Source organism: Cherax quadricarinatus, chromosome 68, assembly GCF_038502225.1.
Source record: "Cherax quadricarinatus isolate ZL_2023a chromosome 68, ASM3850222v1, whole genome shotgun sequence".
Lineage (NCBI taxonomy): Eukaryota > Metazoa > Arthropoda > Malacostraca > Decapoda > Parastacidae > Cherax > Cherax quadricarinatus.
The window spans coordinates 19199423-19211930 of record NC_091359.1 but is presented as its reverse complement, the minus strand read 5'-3'; the positions used below and the strand labels follow the sequence as shown (position 1 = coordinate 19211930).

The 12508-nt window shown below is 44.2% G+C and overlaps 1 protein-coding gene across 1 annotated transcript in view; it reads right to left on the bottom strand.

The window, feature by feature from the left end:
* Positions 1–12508, bottom strand: part of LOC128697697 (uncharacterized) — a 265769-nt gene that overhangs the window by 251414 nt on the left and 1847 nt on the right. The gene's annotated exons all lie outside the window — the stretch shown is intronic.

The window sequence follows — 12508 nt, the reverse complement described above, 5'->3', positions numbered from 1 at the left end:
AATGTTTGGTACACAAATGCACATGGATTAACGAATAAACATGAGGAATGGCAAGAAAGAATCAATGAGAAGTCCCCAGACATCATAGCAGTTACAGAAACAAAACTCACGGAGACAATAACAGATGCAATCTTCCCACCAGGATACCAGATCATGAGGAAAGATAGAAGGGGCAGGGGGGGAAGTGGGGTTGCTCTGCTCTTAAAAAACAGATGGAAATTCGAGAAAATGGAAGGTATAGATGAGACGAGAGAAAGAGACTACATAGCAGGTACACTTCAGTCTGGGGAACACAAAGTGGTCATTGCAGTGATGTATAATCCACCACAGAACTGCAGGAGGCCAAGAGAGGAATATGAAGAGAGCAACAGAGCAATGGTGGACACACTTGCTGAGGTGGCAAGAAGAGCTCATTCCAGCAGAGCAAAGTTGCTGGTTATGGGAGATCGACTGGGAAAACCTGGAGCCACATGGGGGTCACGAAACATGGAGAGCCAGGATGTTGGACTTGGTGCTGGAAAACCTCATGCACCAACATGTTAAGGACACTACCAGAGTGAAAGGGGAGAATGAGCCAGCAAGATTGGACCTTGTGTTCACCCTGGGCAGCTCAGACATTGAGGACATCAAGTATGAGAGTCCCCTAGGAGCTAGCGACCACGTGGTTCTGTGCTTTGAATACATAGTAGAGCTACAAGTGGAGAGAATAACAGGAGTTGAATGGGAAAAGCCTGACTATAAAAGAGGGGACTACATAGGGTTGAAGAACTTCCTGCGGGAGGTCCAGTGGGACAGAGAACTGGCAGGAAAGCCAGTAAATGAAATGATGGAATATGTAACAACAAAATGCAAGGAGGCAGTGGAAAAGTTTATTCCCAAGGGCAACAGTAACTATCATCACTACTACTGTCACCACTACTACTATCATCACTACTACTGTCACCACTACTACTATCATCACTATTACTGTCACCACTACTACTATCATGACTACTACTGTCACCACTACTACTATCATCACTACTACTCTCACCACTACTGCTGTCATCACTTCTATCACCACTACTATTGTCACCACTACTACTATCATTAGTACTGGCACCACTACTATCATCATTACTACTGTCACCACTACTACTATCATCACTACTACTGTCACCACTACTACTATCATCACTACTACTGTCACCACTACTACTATCACTACTACTGTCACCACTACTACTATCATCACTACTACGATTATCACTAGTATCACCACTACTATCATCACTACTATCTCCACTACTATCATCACTACTACTATCATCACTACTATCACCACTATTATCACCACTACTGCTATCACCACTACTACTGTCACCACTAGAAAATATCACCACTACTATTATCACCACTATCACCACTACTACTATCACCATTAGTACTATCACCACTACTACTAATATCATCACTTCTACTATCACCACTACTACTATCACCACTGCTATCACCACTACTACTACCACCACTACTATCGCCACTACTGCTATCACAACTACTACTATCACCATTACAACTACTATCACCACTACTACTATCACCACTACTGCTATCTCTACTATCACGACTGCTACTACTATCACCATTACTACTATCACCACTACTACTATCGCCACTAGTACTATCACCACTGCTACTATCACCACTACTATCACTACTAATATCACCACTACTGTTATCACCTTGACTATTAACACCACTACTACTATCACCACTACTAGTATCACCACCACTACTACTGTCAACAATACTGCTACTATCAGCACTAGTACTATCACCACTACTAATATCACCACTACTGCTATCACCACTACTACTGTCACCACTACTTCTACTATCACCACTGCTACTGCTACTGTCACCGCTACTACTATCACCACTACTACTATCCCCACTACTTCTATCACCACTAGTACTATCACCACTACTTCTATCACCACTAGTACTATCACCACCACCACTATCACCACTACTTCTATCACCACTACTTCTACTATCACCACTACTACTACTATCACCACTACTACTATCACCACTACTACTATCTCTACTATCACGACTGCTACTACTATCACCATTACTACTATCACCACTACTACTATCACCACTAGTACTATCACCACTGCTACTATCACCACTACTATCAATACTAATATCTCCACTACTGTTATCACCACGACTATTGTCACCACTACTACTATCACCACTACTACTATCACCACTACTACTGTCACCACAACTACTATCATCACTACTACTGCTACTGTCATCACTACTACTATTACCACTACTACTATCCCAACTACTACTATCACCATTAGTACTATCACTACTACTTCTGTCACCACTAGTACTATCACCACTGCTACTATCACCACTACTACTATCACCACTGCTACTACTATCACCACTACTACTATCACCACTGCTACTACTATCACCACTGCTACTACTATCACCACTGCTACTACTATCACCACTACTACTGTCACCACTACTAATATCATCACTACTATCACAACTACTACTATGACCACTACTACTATTATCACCACTACTACTATCATCTCTGCTACTAGCATCAATACTACTATCACCACTATCATCACTAGTACCATCACCACTACTACTATCACCACTAGTACTATCACCACTACTAATATCACCACTACTGCTATCACCACTACTACTGTCACCACTACTACTACTATCACCACTGCTTCTGCTACTGTCACCACTACTACTATTACCACTACTACTATCCCCACTACTATTATCACCAATAGTACTATCACCACTACTTCTATCACCACTAGTACCATCACCACTACTACTATCACCACTAGTACTATCACCACTACCAATATCACCACTACTGCTATCACCACTACTACTGTCACCACTACTACTACTATCACCACTGCTTCTGCTGCTGTCACTACTACTACTATTACCACTACTACTATCCCCACTACTATTATCACCAATAGTACTATCACCACTACTTCTATCACCACTAGTACTATCACCGCTACTACTATCACCACTACTACTATCACCACTGCTACTACTATCACCACTACTACTATCACTACTGCTACCACTATCTCCACTACTACTATCACCTCTATTACTACTACTTTCACCACTATTACCACTACTAGCACCACTACTATTATCACCACTACTTCTACTATCACCACTTCTGCTATCACCACTACTACCTTCCCCACTACTACTATCACCACCACTACTACTCTCACTACTACAACTACTGTCACCACTACTACTACTATCACCACTAGTACTATCAACACTACTAATATCACCACTTCTACTACTATCACCACTACTACCACTACTATCAGCACTACTACTATCACTACTACTATTACTCTCACCACTAATACTATCGCCACTAGTACTATCACCACTACTATTATCACCACTATTACTACTACTATCACCACTACTACTATCCTCACTACTACTTTCACCACTACTACTATCACCACTACTACTATCAGCACTAATACTATCACCACTACTACTATCACCACTACTACTATCACCACTGCTACTACTATCACCACTACTACTACTATCACCACTACTACTACTACTACCACTGCTATCACCACTACTACTATCACCACTACTATTATCACCACTACTATCACTACTACTACTATCACCACTACTACTATCACCACCACTACTACTGTCACCACTACTACTACTACTACTACTATCACCACTTGTACTATCACTACTACTACTATCACCACTACTACTATCACAACTGCTTCTATCACCACTACTACTATCACCACTACTATCACCACTACTGCTATCATCACTATTTCTATCACCACTGCTAATACTATCACTAGTACTACCATCACCACTACTACGATCACAACTAGTACTATCACCACTACTACTATCACCCCTACTACTATCATCACTACTACTAACACCACTACTACTACTATCACCACTACTACTATTACCTCTGCTACTACTGTCACCACTACTATCACTACTACTAGTATCACCACTACTACTACTACTGTCACCACTACTTCTAATGTCACCACTACTACTGCTACTATCACCACTACTACTATCACCACTTCTACTACTACTATTACTATTATTACTAGCACCAATACTACTACTACTATCACCACTTCTACTACTATTACTATTATTACTATCACCACTTCTACTACTATTACTATTATTACTATCACCACTACTACTACTCCCACCAATAGCGTCACAATTACTATCACCACTACTACTACTACTACTACTACTACAACTTCTACCATTATCACTAACAGTACTACTTCTACTATTATCGCCACTATCACCACTACTACCACTATCACCACTACCACTATCACCATTATCACCATTACTACAACAGCTACTACTACTACCACTATCACCGTTGCCACTACTACTACTACTACCACTACTACTACTACCACTATCACCACTACTACCACAACCACTATCACCTTTACCACTACTAATACTACTACCACTAGCACCACTACCACTATCATCATTACCACTACTACTACCACTATCACCACTACCACTACTACGGCTATCATCACTACCACTACTACTACTACCAGCACTACTACTGCCACTATCATCACAACTGCGCTTGCTACCACCTGCAGCACACAAGACTGCCATCCCCACGAGCCCCTTTGGGGCGGGGCAGATGGCAGACCAGAGGCCTAGCTTCTCCCTGCGAGCCCCGTGAGGGCGGGGACTGTGGCTAGGCCTGGGGACACTTGGTCCCAAAGATGAGGGGTACTTGTACCTCCTCCCATGGGAGACTTAGGTCTCGAGACACTTCCTAGATAGGGAGCCAAGGCCGGGTCACCACTACTTGGAAAAGACCCGGGTCGGGAGAGTACAGGCGAATAAAAAAAAAAAATACCACCACAACACAGTACACGCCATATATAACATATACGAGAGAGAGAGAGAGAGAGAGAGAGAGAGAGAGAGAGAGAGAGTATTAAAGACATGTATTCCCTCAGACTTCTTACACTCTTGTTCTATCATCTCTAAGACTGGCCAGCGTTTAACTACGTCATTAACCGTACGTGTAAGTACATGACTGAAGGGAAGACTAGACTTTGACTTGGGTGGTGGTACTAGCAGGTGGTGGTAGCAGGTGGTGGTAGCAGGTGGTGGTAGCAGGTGGTACTAGCAGATGGTGCTAGGAAGTGGTACTAGCAGGTGGTACTAGCAGGTGGTGGTAGCAGGTGTTGCTAGCAGGTGGTGCTAGCAGGTGATGCTAGAAGGTGGTACTAGCAGGTGGTGGTAGCAGGTGGTGGTAGCAGGTGGTGGTAGCAGGTGGTGGTAGTAGGTGGTGGTAGCAGGTGGTGCTAGAAAGTGGTACTAGCAGGTGATGGTAGCAGGTGGTGGTAGCAGGTGGTGGTAGCAGGTTGTGCTAGCAGGTGGTGGTAGCAGGTGGTGCTAGCAGGTGGTACTAGCAGGTGGTGCTAGCAGGTGGTGCTAGAAGGTGGTACTAGCAGGTGGTGGTAGCAGGTGGTGGTAGCAGGTGGTGCTAGAAGGTGGTACTAGCAGGTGGTACTAGCAGGTGGTGATAGCAGGTGGTGGTAGAAGGTGGTACTAGCAGGTGGTGGTAGCAGGTGGTGCTATCAGGTGGTGCTAGCAGGTGATGCTAGAAGGCGGTACTAGCAGGTGGTGGTAGCAGGTGGTGGTAGCAGGTGGTGGTAGCAGGTGGTGGTAGCAGGTGGTGGTAGTAGGTGGTGGTAGCAGGTGGTGCTAGAAGGTGGTACTAGCAGGTGATGGTAGCAGGTGGTGGTAGCAGGTGGTGGTAGCAGGTTATGCTAGCAGGTGGTGGTAGCAGGTGGTGCTAGCAGGTGGTACTAGCAGGTGGTGCTAGCAGGTGGTGCTAGAAGGTGGTACTAGCAGGTGGTGGTAGCAGGTGGTGGTAGTAGGTGGTGGTAGCAGGTGGTGCTAGAAGGTGGTGGTAGCAGGTGGTGGTAGCAGGTGGTGGTAGCAGGTGGTGGTAGCAGGTGGTGGTAGCAGGTGGTGGTAGCAGGTGGTGGTAGCCGGTGGTGGTAGCAGGTGGTGGTAGCAGGTGGTGGTAGCAGGTGGTGGTAGCAGGTGGTACTAGCAGGTGGTGGTAGCAGGTGGTGGTAGCAGGTGGTGGTAGCAGGTGGTGGTAGCAGGTGGTGGTAGCAGGTGGTGGTAGCAGTTGGTGGTAGCAGGTGGTGCTAGAAGGTGGTACTAGCAGGTGGTGGTAGCAGGTGGTGGTAGCAGGTGGTGGTAGCAGGTGGTGGTAGCAGGTGGTGCTCGAAGATGGTACTAGCAGGTGGTGGTAGCAGGTGGTGGTAGCAGTTGGTGGTAGCAGGAGGTGCTAGAAGGTGGTACTAGCAGGTGGTGGTAGCAGGCGGTGGTAGCAGGTGGTGCTAGAAGGTGGTACTAGCAGGTGGTGGTAGCAGGTGGTGGTAGCAGGTGGTGGTAGCAGGTGGTGGTAGCAGGTGGTGGTAGCAGGTGGTGGTAGCAGGTGGTGGTAGCAGTTGGTGGTAGCAGGTGGTGCTAGAAGGTGGTACTAGCAGGTGGTGGTAGCAGGTGGTGGTAGCAGGTGGTGGTAGCAGGTGGTGCTCGAAGATGGTACTAGCAGGTGGTGGTAGCAGGTGGTGGCAGCAGTTGGTGGTAGCAGGAGGTGCTAGAAGGTGGTACTAGCAGGTGGTGGTAGCAGGTGGTGGTAGCAGGTGGTGCTAGAAGGTGGTACTAGCAGGTGGTGGTAGCAGGTGGTGGTAGCAGGTGGTGGTAGCAGGTGGTGGTAGCAGGTGGTGGTAGCAGGTGGTGGTAGAAGGTGGTACTAGCAGGTGGTACTAGCAGGTGGTGGTAGCAGGTGGTGGTAGAAGGTGGTACTAGCAGGTGGTACTAGCAGGTGGTGGTAGCAGGTGGTGGTAGAAGGTGGTACTAGCAGGTGGTACTAGCAGGTGGTGGTAGCAGGTGGTGGTAGAAGGTGGTACTAGCAGGTGGTACTAGCAGGTGGTGGTAGCAGGTGGTGGTAGAAGGTGGTACTAGCAGGTGGTACTAGCAGGTGGTGGTAGCAGGTGGTGGTAGCAGGTGGTGGTAGCAGGTGGTGGTAGCAGGTGGTGGTAGCAGGTGGTGGTAGCAGGTGGTGGTAGAAGGTGGTACTAGCAGGTGGTACTAGCAGGTGGTGGTAGCAGGTGGTGGCAGCAGGTGGTACTAGCAAGTGGCACTAGCAGGTGGTACTAGCAGGTGGTACTAGCAGGTGGTAGTAGCAGGTGGTGGTAGCAGGTGGTGGTAGGGGGTGACAGTTGGAGTGCTGGACCACCTGTTACTACCATGGTTCAACTCTACCTTCACTTCTCTGTTTACACACAGAGAACCTGACAGCTTGTCTTGACTTGCCAGAAGTGACTTTAGTAAGTTTCTCTTGTTGACCATCCTAGGCTGCACCTCACCAGTCACTCTTACTCTCTTACTCTCACTCACTCTCACTCTTACTCTCACTCTTACTTACTCTCACTCTTACTCTCTTACTCTCTTACTCTCACTCACTCTCACTCTTACTCTCACTCTTACTCTCACTCACTCTCACTCTTACTCTCACTCTTACTCTCACTCACTCTCACTCTTACTCTTACTCTCACTCTCACTCTTACTCTTACTCTCACTCTTACTCTCACTCTCACTCTTACTCTCACTCTTACTCTCACTCTCACTCTTACTCTTACTCTCACTCTTACTCTCACTCTCACTCTTACTCTCACTCTTACTCTCACTCTTACTCTCACTCTTTCATTCTCACTCTTACTCTCACTCTCACTCTTGCTCTCACTCTCACTCTTACTCTCACTCATTCTCACTCTTACTCTCACTCTCACTCTTACTCTTACTCTCACTCTCACTCTCACTCTTGCTGTCACTCTTACTCTTACTCTCACTCTCACTCTTACTCTCACTCTTGCTCTCACACTCACTCTTACTCTCACTCTTACTCTCACTCTTACTCTCAATCTTACTCTCACTCTTATTCTCACTCTCAGTCTTACTCTCACTCTTACTCTTTCTCTTACTCTCACTCTTACTCTCACTCTTACTCTTTCTCTTACTCTCACTCTTACTCTCACTCTTACTCTTTCTCTTACTCTCACTCTTACTCTCACTCTTACTCTTTCTCTTACTCTCACTCTTACTCTTTCTCTTACTCTCACTCTGACTCTCACTCTTACTCTCACTCTCTCTTTCTCTGTCTAAGCTTCGCTGCTGGAAGGTCAACACAATCCTCTCATCTCGTAAGAATGAATAAATCTTAATTCTAAAACAGAGCATATTGTGTGTGTGTGTGTGAGAGAGAGAGAGAGAGAGAGAGAGAGAGAGAGAGAGAGAGAGAGAGAGAGAGAGAGAGAGAGAGAGATATAGAGAAAGAGAGAGATAAATAGAGAGAGAGAGAGAGAGAGAGAGAGAGAGAGAGAGAGAGAGAGAGAGAGAGAAAGAGAGAGAGAGAGAGATTGAGAGGAAGAGATTTTTTTTTACACAGGGTTGGACAAGGTTAAGGGTCCCCAGCTTTATTGATATGCTATTTACAGGCTAAGAGCTGTTACCTACATCAGCTCATATGAAAGCATTTTTATTGTTATGAGACATACAAGTAAAGAACAGGATGAGGTTGGAGCCATCTGTGGGCCAGTGTTTTCATCTGATCAACTGACGTTATCTCGTTGACATCATTATGCTGTACGAATGTGTTCCATACTCGAGTCATCTTGGGGATAAATGATCTCAGATGATGTGATGTTCTGTAGAAGGTTACAGCCAGAGTGAAGTTGCTGCTTTCTGCCCGTCTTGTGGTATAGAAGCTTGCTTCACGCTGTCCTCGAAGTGGATCCAAGTGTGGTACTTTGACAATATTGGCCTTGTACATAACAGTAAGGCCACCCACATCCCTCCTGTGTTGAAGGCTCTGCTGAAATGGCAAATCTATCCAGGATAGGTCCAGGCGAGAGATGAGACGTCTTGCTATGTTCTCTACTCTGTCAAGCAGTCGCAGATGAGAGGGGGGGGGAGGCAAACCAAGAAAGTGGAGCATACTCAAGGTGTGAGCGTACTTGTGCCTCGTACAGAATCTTGCAAACCCTACTGTCAAGCAGATGCGAGATACGTCGAAGTGCTGTAAGCTTCCTGGCTGCCTTGTTTGCAAGATTTACAACGTGGTTGCTCATGGTCAGTTTGCAGTCAAATTTCACCCCAAGGATATTAACTTCTTCCCCAGGTGCCAACACCCTCCCATTCACCCTTACTACTGCACCGACATTACCATCATGGTGCCTAGAGAGGATCATCATTTGCGTTTTCTCAGGTGCAAATGTTACTTGCCATCTATTTCCCCAAGCTGATATAGCTCTTAGCTGGTGATTGATGTAGCTTAGAGCAGCTGGCATTTCTTCTCTTGGATAAGTGAATGTCAGTGTACAGTCGTCTGCATATGCATGTGATTCTGGGATGAGATGAAGAAGGTCGTTGAAGTAGACATTCCAGCACACTTCCTTGTGGAACACTTGCCCCAATAGGATGTCTTGCTGATTCCGTTCCATTAAGAACTACTCTTAGAGATCTACCATGATCTACCATAGATGTGAGTACTTATATATATGCATGTGCATACCTTTGTAGTGTGACCTAAGTGTAAGTAGAAGTAGCAAGATATACCTGTTATCCAGCGTGTTTATGAGACAGAAAAAGGGACACCAGTAATCCTACCATCATGTAAAGCAGTTACAGGTTTCTGTTTCACACTAACTTGGCAGGACGGTAGTACCTCCCTGGGTGCTTGCTGTATATATATATATATATATATATATATATATATATATATATATATATATATATATATATATATATATATATATATATATATATATATATACAGCAAGCACCCAGGGAGGTACTACCGTCCTGCCAAGTTAGTGTGAAACAGAAACCAGTAGCTGCTTTACATGATGGTAGGATTACTGGTGTCCCTTTTTCTGTCTCATAAACACGCTGAATATCAGGTATATCTTGCTACTTCTACTTACACTTAGGTCACTCCACATAGGTATGCACATACATATATATAAGTACTCACATCTGTGTTTTGCTTCTTTTACTTAATAGTTCTTGTTCTTCTTTATTTCCTCTATTCTCCATGAGGAAGTGGAAAAGAATCTTTCCTCCGTAATCTATGTGTGTCGTATGAGGCGACTAAAATGCCGGGAGTAATGGACTAGTAACACCTTCTCCTGTACACACTACTGAAAAAACAGAAGAAAAACTTTATAAAACTGGGATGCTTGAATGTGCGTGGATGTAGTGCGGATGATAAGAAAGAGATGACTGCTGATGTTATGAAGGAAAAGAAGTTGGATGTCCTGGCTCTAAGTGAAACAAAGCTGAAGGGGGAAGGTGAGTTTCAGTGGGAAGAAATAAACGGGATTAAGTCGGGAGTATCTGAGAGAGTTAGAACTAAGGAAGGGGTAGCAATAATGTTGAAGGGTCAGTCATAGAAGGAGCAGAGGGAATATAAATGTATAAATTCATGGATTATGTGGATTATAATAAGGGTTAGATGCGAAAAGTGAGTCATAATAAGTGTGTATGAACCTGGAGAAGAGAGGAGTGTAGAGGAGAGAGAGAGATTTTCGGAGATGTTAAGCGAATGTACAGGAATTTTTAAGCCAAGTGAGAGAGTAATTGTGGTAGGGGACCTAAATGCTAAAGTAGGAGAAACATTTAGAGAGGGTGTGGTAGGTAAGTTTGGGGTGCCAGGTGTAAATGATAATGGGAGCCCTTTGATTGAACTTTGTATAGAAAGGGGTTTAGTTAGAGGTAATATATATTTTAATTAAGAAAAAGATGATAAATAAGAATACAAGATATGATGTAGGGCGTAATGACAGTAGCAGTTTGTTGGACGACATATTGGTAGATAAAAGACTGTTGAGTAGACTTCAGGATGTACATGTTTATAGAGGGGCCACAGATATATCAGATCACTTTTTAGTTGTAGCTACAGTGAGAGTAAAAGGTAGATGAGATACAAGGAAAATAGAAGCAGCAAGTAAGAGTGAAGTGAAGGTTTATAAATTAAAGGAGGAGGCAGTTAGAGTAAGATATTAACAACTGTTGAAGGACAGATGGGCTAGTGTGAGTATAGGCAATGGAGTAGAAGATATATGGGGTAAGTTTAATAATATAGTGTTAGAGTGTTCATCAGAAGTTTGTGGTTACAGGAAAGTGGGTGCAGGAGGGAAGAATAGCGATTGGTGGAATGATGATGTAAAGAGAATAGTAAGAGAAAAATAGCATATGAGAGATTGTTACAAAGTAGATGCAAGTGATGCAAGGAGGGAAGAGTATATGGAGAGAAAAAGAGACGTTAAGAGAGTGGGGAAGCAATGTAAAAAGAGAGCAAATGAGAGAGTGGGTGAGATGTTATCAACAAATTTTGTTGAAAATAAGAAAAAGTTTTGGAGTGAGATTAATAAGTTGAGGAAGCCTAAGGAACAAATGTATTTGATTGTTAAAAATAGGAGAGGAGAGTTATTAAATGGAGAGTTAGAGATATCAGGAAGATGGAGGGAATATTTTGAGGAATTGTTGAATGTTGATGAAGACAGAGAATCTGTGATTGTGTGTATAGTGCAAGGTGGAATAACATCTTGTAGGAGTGAGGAAGAGCCAGTTGTGAGTATGGGGGAAGTTCGTGAGACAGTGGGTAGAATGAAAGGGAGTAAAGCAGCTGGGATTGATGGGATAAAGATAGAAATGTTAAAAGCAGGTAGGGATATAGTTTTGGAGTGGTTGGTGCATTTATTTAATAAATGTATGGAAGAGGGTAAGGTACCTAGGGATTGGCAGAGAGCGTGCATAGTTCCTTTGTATAAAGGCAAAGGGGACAAAAGAGAGTGCAAAAATTATAGGGGGATAAGTCTGTTGAGTATACCTGGTAAAGTGTATGGTAGAGTTATTATTGAAAGAATTAAGAGTAAGACAGAGAGTAGGATAGCAGATGAACAAGGAGGCTTTAGGAAAGGTAGGGGGTGTGTGGACCAGGTGTTTACAGTGAAACATAAATAGATAAGGGTAAAGAGTTTTTTTTGGCATGTATGGATTTGGAAAAAGCGTATGACAGGGTGGATAGGGGGGTATTGTGGCAGATGTTGTAAATATATGGGATAGGAGATAGGGTAATGAAAGCAGTGAAGAGTTTTTACGAGGATAGTGAGGCTCAGGTTAGAGTATGTAGGAGAGAGGGAAATTATTTCCCAGTAAAAGTAGGCCTTAGACAAGGATGTGTGATGTCACCGTGATTGTTTAATATATTCATAGATGGGGTTGTAAGAGAAGTGAATGCGAGGGTGTTGGCAAGAGGTGCTAGATT